We start from the raw sequence: 12,531 nt of genomic DNA, 5'->3' as shown, positions 1-12,531 counted from the left end.
GTCTTCACAATCAGTTGGAAAATCTTACACAATATTTATAGGAATTTTAAACACGTATCCCTTCTGAGGTCCCTAAAGAAAGCCAAATGACACCAGCTATTCAGGGACTCAAAACCCCAAATAATATTAGAGATGAGGGTCTGTGCTTTCTAGCTACTCTCAGAAGAGTTCTCTTAATGAGTATTAAAGCTGTTAAAGTTGGCTCTTGATATACTCTGAACAGGCTACTCAGCAGTCAGGAATTGAGGTATGGCAGGGAGGGGAGTAGAATTCCACAACAGGATGAACTTGTTAGGCAAATCTGACTGAAAATGTCACTTATCGCTGCCCAATGTATAAGGTGGAAAAAGTGGCTAAAAATTACAGCTCTTCACAATCAGTGTCTCCCACTCCCATGAAAGAACATTTAAAAAAAATGGAATAGATGATCCAATGTATTGTTAAAGGCAAGTGACTTGAGACTTTCCCCTCAGAGAATTGTTGGAGTAGGGCTTCACTTTTCTCTCTGTGTCACAGAAACTTTGAGTATCTTTTTAAATGTTTTGAAATAAAAATGGCAAGCATATAGGTTATCACTCACAAATTATATTTAATGGTGTTTTGAAAGAGTTCATTCAAAAATCCTGTGTATGAAGAGTAAATCAAGATGCCAGCCTGCAGGAAAGTTACTTCTACCAAATCTTATGAAATGACAGAAAAGATTAAAGGGGGTGAGGTTAATTGGTAACAGGACTGGGAGCAAAAAAAATGCCATAAGTGTATGAGAAATGTTCAGGAGATCGGATCAAACTTTAGAAAAACATACTAGAGCAACTGTGCCATACATACTCATTTGGCTCTAGATTGCTGAGGAGGTAGGAGACATTTCAGGGATGCTACAAGCTCAGAGAGAGCAGGTTCTATGAATAGGACATCCTAGGGTAATGGCCAGAGTGATTAGTTGAAACACTGCATTTGGAGCAGCTGGACTGCTACTCACATTCACTTCTTTTGCTCGTAATTGTCCACAGATTAAATAGTGAGCCTGTGGATTCTGAGAGCCAACGGACAGAAGAGTGGCAGTGGACCCCAGGAGGCACAGGGAGGCTCCTCACTCTGAAAAGAAACACTCTCCCCAGCAATATGCCCTTCCCTTCACCTATAATCACAAGTTGACCCACATCAAGCAGAAGGAGAGAGTTAACAGGGATTCTCATTTATAAAGTAAAAGAATAATCCAATGCAAGAATAATACAAGTTTGCAGAGACACCAAACTCAGAAAAAATAATACCTAAGGAAAGGGAGTTTATAAATTTTAAAAAGATGAATACAAATTCTTTTTATAAATTTTATAATTTTAAGAAAATATTGTATGTAAAATATATACTTACAAGTATCACAAATATAACAATTATCCTCAAAGAGGCTCAAGATATTACATCCATGAAAATGAAACAATGATCCCAGAGATTTAAAAACATGATTTTTGAAATAAACTCAGGACATGTATATCACCAACAGAATCTCTTTGAAAGGATGACTATAGGATAAATTTTAACAAATGATGAATCCAAGAAAGATGAAGGTGAAGCATTCAAGGATCAGTGGAGAGAAAAGAGATGATTTGCCTAAATATGACATATATTTAAAATTCATAGCATAAAATTAAAATCTAGATTAGACATTGGCAAATGTTTTCTGTAAAAGACCAGATAGTAAATATTTTCAGTTTTGTGTTCCATATAGACTCTGTTGCAACCACTCAGCTCTGCTGTTGTAGTGTGAAAGCAGTCATAGATAATATGTAAATGAATGTGCGATAAGACTTTACAAAAGGAGGGGGCAGGCGAACCCCTGTTCTAGATGATTGCAACATAAAGATGGCAGGGACAAAGCATGATGGAGAGATAGGAGGTAAGTTCTAAAAGCTGTATGTTTTATAACTTTTATATAGCTGTGTGTATATGATAAACACATACACACACATATGGAACACCAGATGGCAGAAAAAAAGTCAAGCCATCAGTAATTCCAGTACGTGACAAATGGACAGAATTTCTTTAATAAAAAGAATCTCAAATTTGGTAAACATCAACAGCAAATCTGGTTATATGTTATTTAGAAAAAGACACCTAAAAAGAAGGTTGGAAATAAAAACGTAGAAAGGTACATCAGGCAAGTTCTAATAAGGATAACAAATATAGTAACATTAATGTTAGACAAAAAAGAATAATATGAAAAGGATTTGACAAGATAAAAAATGTTCATATTGGTGAAAAATACAATTCTATAAGAAGCTCTACTAATACTGAACCTTTATAAATCTAATAATATAACATCAAATGTCATCTTTATAACCCATAAAGTGAAAATTATAGAAATATAAGTAGGAATGAAAAATACAGAGCCATTTTAGAAGACTTTAACACACATCTCAAATTGATAGATCGAGTAGGAAAAAAGTAAGGGTAGAGAGGATTAGAATAACAAAGAAGCTTGATCGAGTAAAGGACTTTGTATGAATAAACAGTGAATGCATAGTTTCCTCAAACACACATGAAACATTAACTAGCTGCTAAAACACAAAGAAAATGTTAAATTTCAAGATAAATCATTCAGGTCACATTTTTTATACTGAAATAAAATTTGTAATTAATAAGCAAATTGTTTATAAACTTGGAAATAAAAACCACTCCTTTAACTCTAATACAAAAAAATTTAAAATGAAATTATAAATTATTTACAAATGATAATATGTTAAAATTATTGAACATTATTATACAAGCAGCATTATGCCAAGTGATCTACATGGATTATCTTTTCATTTTCACAGTAATCTTGGGAAGTTGATTCCATTATCATCTCATTTCACAGATGAGGAACTGAAACACAAAGCTGTGCTAAATAACCCGGCCAAGGGCACACAATCCATAAATGACAGTGTTGGGATTTGAACCTAGATAGCATGATTCAGAGCTAGTGTATTTAACTGCCACAGCAAGAATGACAATGAAAACAATACAAATCAAAATCTACATATACTCAGAGAAAATGCAGCCAGGTATGCGTGTTTTAAAAATAAGAAAAGATTGGCTAGAAATAAATCATGTATAAAGCTTAAAAAGCTAGTGGAAAAAAATACATGAAGTAGAAGCAAGGGTATTACTAAAGAAAAAAAACATGAATAAAATGTTGGGGGTTGGGGTGGGATAAATTTGTATAAAACTAAGAGATGATTTTTTGGAAAGAACCAAAAATGTCAAAAGTCTGGAATGTCTCACCAAGGTTAAAAAAAAAGAGTTATCAGCATCAGAAATTAGAAGGGGATATAATTATAGGTATGAAATAGATTTTGAAAAGTTTGAGGTGAATACTGAATTTAAGCTAATTTTTACTTATTTATTTATTTTTTTTTTAAAGTTTTAAGTTCAGGGGTACATGTGCAAGATATACACATTTCTTACATAGGTAAATGTGTGTCATGGGGGTTTGTTGTACAGATTATTTCATCATGAAGGTATGAAGCCTAGTAGTTCATTACTTATTTTTTTTTGATCCTCTCCCTCCTCCCACCCTCTGCTCTCCCATAGGCCCCAGTGTGTTCTGTTCCCCTCTATGTGTCCATGTGTTCTCATCATTTAGCTCCCACTTATAAGTGAGAACATGCAGTATTTGGTTTTCTGTTCCTGCATTAGTTTGCTAAGGATAATGGCCTCCAGCTCCATCCATGTCCCAGCAAAGGACATGATCTCATTCTTTTTGTTGGCTACACAGTATTCCATGGTGTATATGTACCACATTTTCTTTACCCAGTCTATCAGTGATGGGCATCTAGTTGATTCCATGTGTTTGCTATTGTGAACAGTGCTCCAATGAACATACACATGCATGTGTTTTTATAATACAACAATTTGTTAATATATTCCTTTGGGTATATACCCAGAAGTGAAATTGTTGGGTTGAATGTTATTTCTGTCTCCAAGTCTTTGAGGAATTGCCACACTGTCTTCCACAATGGTTGAACTCTTTTATACTCCCACCAACGGTGTAAAAGTGTTCCTTTTTCTCCACAACCTCACCAGCATCTGTTATTTTTTGACATTTCAGTAATAACTGTTCTGACTAGTGTGAGATGGTGTCTCATTGTGGTTTTGATTTGCATTTCTCTTATGATCAGTGATGTTGAGCTTTTTTAAATATGTTTGTTGGTTGCATGTATGTCTTCTTTTGAGAAGTGTCTGTTTATGTCCTTTGCCCGCTTTTTAATGGGGTTGTTTTTTCTTGTAAGTTTGTTTAAGTTCCTTGTAGATGTTGGATATTAGATCTTTGTTAGATGCATAGAATGCAAAATTTTCTCCCATTCTGCCGGTTTTCTGTTTACTCTGTTGATAGTTTCTTTTGCTGTGCAGAGGCTCTTTAGTTTAATTAGATCCCATTTGTCAATTTTTGCTTTTGTTGCAATTGCTTTTGACATCTTGATCATGAAATCTTTGCCTATGCCTATGTCCTGATTGGTATTGTCTAGGTTTTCTTCTAGGGTTTTTATAGTTTTAGGTTTAACATTGAAGTCTTTAATCCATCTTGAGTTGATTTTTGTATATGGTATAAGGAAGGGTCCACTTTCAGTTTTCTTCATATGGCTAGCCTGTTCTCCCAGCACCATGTATTAAATAGGGAATGCTTTCCCCATTGCTTGTTTTTGTCAGGTTTGTCAAAGATCAGATGGTTGTAAGTGTGTGATCTTATTTCTGGGTCTTCTACTCTGTTCCACTGGTCTATGTGTCTGTTCTTTTACTGGTACCATGCTGTTTTAGTTACTGTAGCCGTGTAGTATAGTTTGAAGTTGGGTAGCATGATTCCCCTAGCTTTGTTCTTTTTGCCTAGTATTGCCTTAGCTATTCAGGCTCTATTTTGGTTCCATATGAATTTTAAAATTGTGTTTTCTAGTTCTGTGAAGAAGTTGACGGTAGTTTAATGGGAGTAGCATAGAATCTATAAATTGCTTTGGGCAGTGTGGCCATTTTCACAATTTTGATTCTTCCAATCCATGAGCATGGAATGTTTTTCCATTTGTTTGTGTCATCTCTGATTTCTTTGAGCAGTGATTTGTAGTTCTCCTGAAGAGGTCCTTCACTTTCCTTGTTAGCTGTATTCCTAGGTTTTCTATTCTTTTTGTAGCAATTGTGAATGGAAGTTCATTCATGATTTGGCTCTTGGCTTGCCTGTTTTTGGTGTTTAGGAATGCTAGCGATTTTTGCACATTTATTTTTGTGTCACTCTTTTTCCTTTCCTCCATTTTGTTGGGGATATACTAATATCTGGTTATGGTTTACTCTTATTTAGATTTCTCTGATTACTAATTATATGGAACATCTTTTCATGTGCTTATATTCATATTGATAGTCTCTTTTGTAAAATGCTTGCTCAAGTTTTTGCTCATTTTGTTTATTGATTTGCCTTTTTCTTATTGATTTGTAGACGTTCTTTAGATATTGTAGATATGTTATTTGTTGGATATATATGCAATATATATGTATATATAAAACATATATAATACATGTATAAATATGCATAGATAGCAAATTATCTTCTACTAAACTATGTCTTGCTGTTTCATCCTCTTAATGATACCTTTCAATAAACAGAACCTCAGAGCTTGAATTAATCCATCTTTTATGTTTTATGTTTTTGGGGAAACTTATTTAAGAAATCACTGCCTACCCAATGTCATGAAATTATTCTGTTATCTTCTAGAGCAGGGGTCAGAAATTTATGGCCCATGTGACCTGCCATTTGTTTTTGTAAATAAATTTTTGTTGGAAGACAGCCATTCTCATTCATTCATTTATGTATTGTCTATGGCTTCCTTTGGACTACAACAGCAGAGTTAAGTAGTTGCAACAAAGACTGTATGACCTACAAAGCTGAAAATATTTACTATCTGTCCCTTTACAGAAAAAATTTATTGACTTCCCTTCTTGGATATTACTGTTTTTCTTTCACATGAAGGTTTATAATTTAATCAGTATTAATTTTTGTAGATAGTGTAAATTAAGGTTAAAGTCTATTTCATGTGAATTATCTAATTGCTCCAGGATCATTTATTGAAAAAAATATCTTATTATTACAAAATTGCAGTGGCACCCTTGTTGTACATCAGGTATATGTATGAGCCTATTTCTAGACTCTCCCTTTTAGTATATGTATCTATTATTGTACTAATACCACACTGCATTAAATATTGTAGCTTTATGTCAAGTCATGCTATCTGATATGATAAATCTTCCAACAATTTATTCTTCTTCATTTCTTGGCTGCTATAGGTCATTTGCGTTTCCATATAACTTTTTGAAATCTCTAATAAATTTCCGCAAAATCTCTGTTAGGATCTTGATTGGGATTGCATTGAATCAGTAAAGTAACTTTTGAAGAATAGATTTTAAATTATAAAATTAATTTATTATATTAAGTCTCCAAATCCATGAACAAGGTATATCTATTCATCTAGTTAGATCTTATGTAATTTTTCTTTGAAATGTTTTGCCGTTTTCACTTTAGTGATCTTACGTGTCTTTTATAAAATTTATTCCCAGATATTTGAGGTTTTCCAATGATATTGTTAATAATATTGTTTAAAATTTTTTATTTACCAATTGTTTTTGCAAACACATACAAATACAATAGATTTTCATGTATTGATTTTGTATTCAGTGCCTTATCTAAATTCATTAATTCTAATCGTGTATATATTATTTTGGGTTTTTCTATATTTACAATCAAGTCATCTGAAATGACACTTTTACTTCCTTCTTTCCAACCTCACGACTCTTCTTTCATGCCTTGTTGCACTGACTAGGACCTGCAGTGCAATGATTAATGCAAGTAATGAAAATAAATATATTTGAGTGGTTTCTGAATTCAGGAAGAAAGCATTCCACATTTCACCACTACATATGTTAGCAGCAGGCCTTTTGCACATAAACTTTATCATATTAAAAAGTTTGCTTATATTTCAAATTCGCTGAGAACTTTTATTATGAACTAGTGATTAATTGGAGGCCTTTTTGCATCTATTGAGGTGATCAGTGATTTTTACTTTCATTATTATTTTATTATTTACATAATAAAAGCAAATATAATTTAGCGAAGTAAGTTATATTGATAACTTTTTAAACCAATTTTTTATTCCTAGAATAAACCAAATTGGTTATGTTATCCTTTTTACATATTCTTTGGATTTGATTCTTTAATACTTTGTTCTAATTTTTGTCCCTATGTTCATAAGAACTATTAGCTTGTAACTTTCTTGTATTATAATATCTTTGTCATATTTTTGTATTAGGGTTTTTCTAGCCTCAAAAAAGTGAATTAGGAGGAAGCGTTTTTTTCTTTCTTTCCTAAAAGAGTTTATGTAGGATTGGTATTTTTTTCTTAAATGTTTTGGAGAATTCACCACTAAATATATCCAAGCTCAAATTTTCTTTGAGGGTAAGTTTTAAATTGTAGATAGAATATATTTAACAATGATTTTTATTTCTTTTAATTTTTCTTTTATCAGTTTAGATGATGTGATTTTATATAAATTATTCATTTTATATAGATTGTCAAATGTGTTTATACAAAATTATTCAAAATATTTCTGATTTATCTTTTTAGTTTTGTAGGATCTGTAGGGATATTGCCCTTTTATTCTGATATTAGTAATTTATACTTTTGCTCTTGATTGGTCTTGATAAGAGTTTATCAAATCTATTGGTATTTTTTTTTAATAAAAGCTTTGGCTTTGTTGATTTTTCCCAATTTTATGTCAGCTATTTCACCAATTACTGTTTTCATTTTTATTAATTTCCCTCTATTTTCTGTTCTTTTTCTAACTTCTTGTGATTGTAACTTAGAAATTAATTTTTAATTTTTTTTCTTTTCTGATATAGGCATGTAAAGTCAACTTTCTTCTAATCATTGTGAATTAAATAAATCCAATCAGAGAGAAGCCACACAATAATTTTAACCAAAAAAAATATATATAAATAATTATTAGGCCAGGCGCGGTGGCTCATGCCTGTAATCCCAGCACTTTGGGAGGTCAAGGCAGGTGGATCACTTGAGGTCACGAGTTCGAGACCAGCCTGGCCAACATGGCGAAACCTCATCTCTACTAAAAATACAAAAATTAGCCGGGTGCAGTGGCATGTACCTGTAGTCCCACTATTCGGGAATCTGAGGCATGGGAATCACTTGAACCTGGGAAGGGGAGGTTGCAGTGAGCTAAGCTCATGCCATTGTACTCCAGCCTGGGCAATAGAGTGAGAGACTGTCTCAAAAAAAAAAAAATTATTAACTGTACCAGGTCATTGAAGTAATGAGAGATTGGCTAGCAAGAAGAGGATCCCAAAGGATATAGGAATAGTAGATGTAGGTTACAGCCTCTCCCCTTAGAGCTGAGATAGCCAACCCAAGGAATATGCCACCCAGGCCTAAGATCAACACCCTTTTGTAGAGGGCACTGCTGTGGCTCACTGGATGGCAGAGAAGTTGCCATGGTGCTGTACTGACGAAATGTGCTGGAAATCCACCTTCTGGGGTGCCAGTGAAAGACATTCATGGGGAGATGTCTCAGTGGAGGCATTCTGCCTCAAAACTGCCTGCTGGTTGCTGGGCGTGGCTGGCCACTGAACTGTAGAAACTTGGTACTAGGGAAAACTATGCATCCTGGAGAAGCAAGCACACCAGAACCAGGAAGCAAAAAACCTTTTCCTCCTGCAGCATATTTCTAGTGCCCTCTAATGACAAAGTTCCAACTGGCAAGGATAAATATTTAAAGGGCCAAAACCCATTTTCACACAACAGGCAAACGAGGAATTGGAGCAGAGAGGCAATAATTCAGTAACCATCACACACTGCTTTAGCTACACCACAAAAATTTTGATGAGTTGCATTTTCATTATCTTGACTACTGGTTTATTTAGAAAAGCTTTGTTTAATTTCCAGACATTTTCAGATCTTCTAGTCATGTTTCTATTAGTTGGTTTTCAGGCTAATTCCACCGTGGTCTGAGAACATATCCTATGTGATTTCAATACTTTTGAAGCTTGTTCAGGCTTGTTTTATGCACAGCATATAGCCTATTTTGACAAACATTTTATATGTGCTTGAAAAGAATTGTATTTTATAGTTGTTAGGTGTAGCGTCGTATCGATATATCAAGTAGGTCAAATTGGTTAATCATTTTGTTCAAATATTCTATATAATTTCTAATTTTTGTTATCTAATTATCCTCTTGCATCTAACACACCAGAGATAGGTATATTAAACTGATTAAGGTTTTGTCTGTTTCTCCTTTACTTCTACTAATGTTTGCTTATATTACTTGATACTAGGTTATTATGGACATAAAAATTTAGGATTGTTGTGTTTTCCTGTTGAATTGACCCCTCGATTTTTATAAAATGCCATCCTTTATCTCTAGTACACTTCTGGCCTTAAAGTTTACTTTGTCTGATATTAATATAACCACAAACTTTCTTTAGGTTGCTGTTTGCATAATAATATCTTTACCATTCTTTTGCTTTCACTCAGTCTCTGTACTTACATTTAAAGGATAACAACACACATGATTTTTTGTTTTTGTTTTTGTTTTTTGAGACGGAGTTTTGCTCTCGTTGCCCAGGCTGGAGTGCAATGGTACGATCACGGCTCACTGCAACCTCCGCCTTCTGAGTTCAAGCGATTCTCCTGCCTCAGCCTCCCGAGTAGCTGGGATTACAGTCATTTGCCACCACGCCTGGCTAATTTTGTATTTTTAGTAGAGACAGGGTTTCTCCATGTTGGTCAGGCTGATCTCGAACTGCAGACCTCAGGTGATCCACCTGCCTCAGCCTCCCAAAGTGCTGGGATTACAGGCGTGAGCCACCGTGCCTGGCCACAGGTTGTTTTTTTAAAATACAGTCTGAAAATCTTTGCCTTTTCACTGGTGTGCTTAGTCCGTTCGTACTTCATGTAATTACTTATGCAATTGACTTTATGTTTGCCATTTTGCTTCTGTTTTTAAATTATTTGTCGCATATGTTCTTTTTCCTTTCCTAATTTTCTTGGGGTTAATTATATTGTTATTTGATGTTTCTTTATTAGTTTTTCTTTAATTCAGGTTTATTGAGGTACAACTTCCATACAGTAAAGTTCACCATTCTTACTAGATAGTTCTATGAGTTTTGAGAAATGCATAGTTATGTAACTACCACTGCAATGAAGGTATAGAGCAGTTCCATCATTCCCCGAAATTTGTTTGTGCCCTTTTGAAATCAGCCATTCCCCATATCCTCAGATCCTGACAACGACTGACCTCTTTTCTATCCCTCTAGTTTTACCTTTATAAAATATCATATGAGTGGAACCATATAATATGAAGCATTTTGTGTTTGGCTTCTTTTACGTAGAATTATACATCTCACTTCATTTATGTCATTGTTTCTGCCATGTGTTTTTTATTAATGAGTAGTGTATCACTGCATGGATATACCAATTTGTTTATCCATTCACCAGTTGAAAGACATTTTTGGGGTTATTTCCACTTTTTGGCAGCTATGAATAATACATTTGGCTTGTTACCAGTCTTTGGTGACTTTGAAAACAGTTGCTATAAACATTCCCATATAGGTTTTAACGTGAACCCATTTTCCTTTTTCTTGTGTAAATACCTAGGAGTTGAGTTGCTGTGCCATGTAAGTATACATTTAAATTAAGAAACTGCAAACTCATTTCCAAAATAGTCACACCGTTTTTGAATTCCCAGCAATAATGAATAAGGATTCCAGTTTGTGCCACATCTTCATCAGCCCTTGGTATTGTCAGGTTTTTTGTTTGCCATTCTAATAGGTGTGTGGTGGAATTTCATTGTGGTTTTAATTTGTATTTCCCCAAGCACTACTAATGTAGAACACCTTTTTATGTGCCTATATGTCATCCACATTCCTTATTTTCATACAGTATCTGCTCAAATCTTTCACAACGTTTTTTCCCTGTGTTGTTTGATTTCTTCATATTGAGTTTTCAGAATGTTCTATGTATTGGAATAGGAGACCTTTAAATGATAAGAGTTTTTCAGATATTTTTCTCTCAGTCTGTTGCTTGTCTTTAATTTTCTTACATGGTCTTTTGAAGAACTGAAGTTTAAAAGTTTTCAAAGATTTTGATGGACAAATATTTATCAATTTTTGCTTTTATGATTCACAGTCCACAAAAATTATTGACTAGTCTCTGAGACATTTGTATGACCTAATGTCACAAAGACTTTATCCTACATTATATTGTAGTAGTTTTATAGATTCAATATTTCATTTATATTTATTATCCATTTTGACTTAATTTTTTGTGTATGTTCTGAGGCATGGATTGAGATTTTGTTTTCTTTTTCCAATAGATGTCCTTTTCCACGTTATGTTTTAGAAAGATAATCGATCTTTTCTCTATGGAGTTGCCTTTGCAATTCTGTTAAAAATCAGCTGGTTATATATATAAGGGTCTGTATTTGGACTGCTTGGTTCCACTGATCTTTATGTCTGTCCTTTCACCAATATAACCCTCTGTCTTGGTTACTTGATTATAGTAAACCTTGAAATCTTGTAGTAAGTCCTCCAATTTTGTTCTTCTTTTCAGATTTTTGTGTACTAGCTCTTTCACTTTTCCTTAAAATTTTTCTGCTTTCTTAAGATAAAAGCTCAGATCACTGATTTGAGAACTTTCTGATTTCCTTTTCTTTCTTTCTTTTTTTTTTTTTTTTTAACAGGGTCTCACTCTGTTGTCCAGCATGTAGTGTATCAGTACAACCATAGCTCACTGTAACCTTGAACTCCTGGATGGGAGCAATCCTCCTGCCTCAGCCTCCCTGAGTTGCTGAAACTACAGGAATGTGGTACCAGGCCCAGCTTTTTTTTTATTTTTTATTTTTTGTAGAGACAGGGTCTCCCCCTCTTGCCCAGGCTGGTCTCCAACTCCTGGCCTCAGGCGATTTTTCTGCCTTAGCCTCCTAAAGTGATGAGATTACAGGTATAAGCTACCATGCCTTCCTTATAGTTTTAAAATATAAGCATTAATGCTAAAACTTTCACTATGAGGACAGCTTTATCTGCATCCCAATAATTTTGATATGATGTTTTTTCATGTTGATTCAATTGCAACTATTTTCCAATTTTCTTTGTAAGTTCTTCTGTGACCCATTAATTATTTAGAAGAGATTTTATAAAAATTTCCAAATAGGATTTTTTTCAGAAATCTTTATTTGTACTTTAATTCTGTTATACTTCATATGATTTTTAATTCTTTTAAATGTATTATTTGTTTTAAGGCCCAGAATATTGTCTATCTTGGTGAAGGTTTCATGTTTTTGGAAAAGAATATTCTCTTGTGTGGGTGGCCTGTTATATGAATATCAATTGGGTCAAGGTGGTTGATGGTGTTGTTCAGGCTTTTTAATCCTTTACTGATTTTCAGTCCTACTGCTTTATTGATTACAGTGAGAAAAGTGTTGATTCAAAAGACCTTTTGATATGATACTA

This window comes from Nomascus leucogenys, chromosome 6, assembly GCF_006542625.1.
Source record: "Nomascus leucogenys isolate Asia chromosome 6, Asia_NLE_v1, whole genome shotgun sequence".
NCBI lineage: Eukaryota > Metazoa > Chordata > Mammalia > Primates > Hylobatidae > Nomascus > Nomascus leucogenys.
This window is presented reverse-complemented; position numbering follows the sequence as displayed.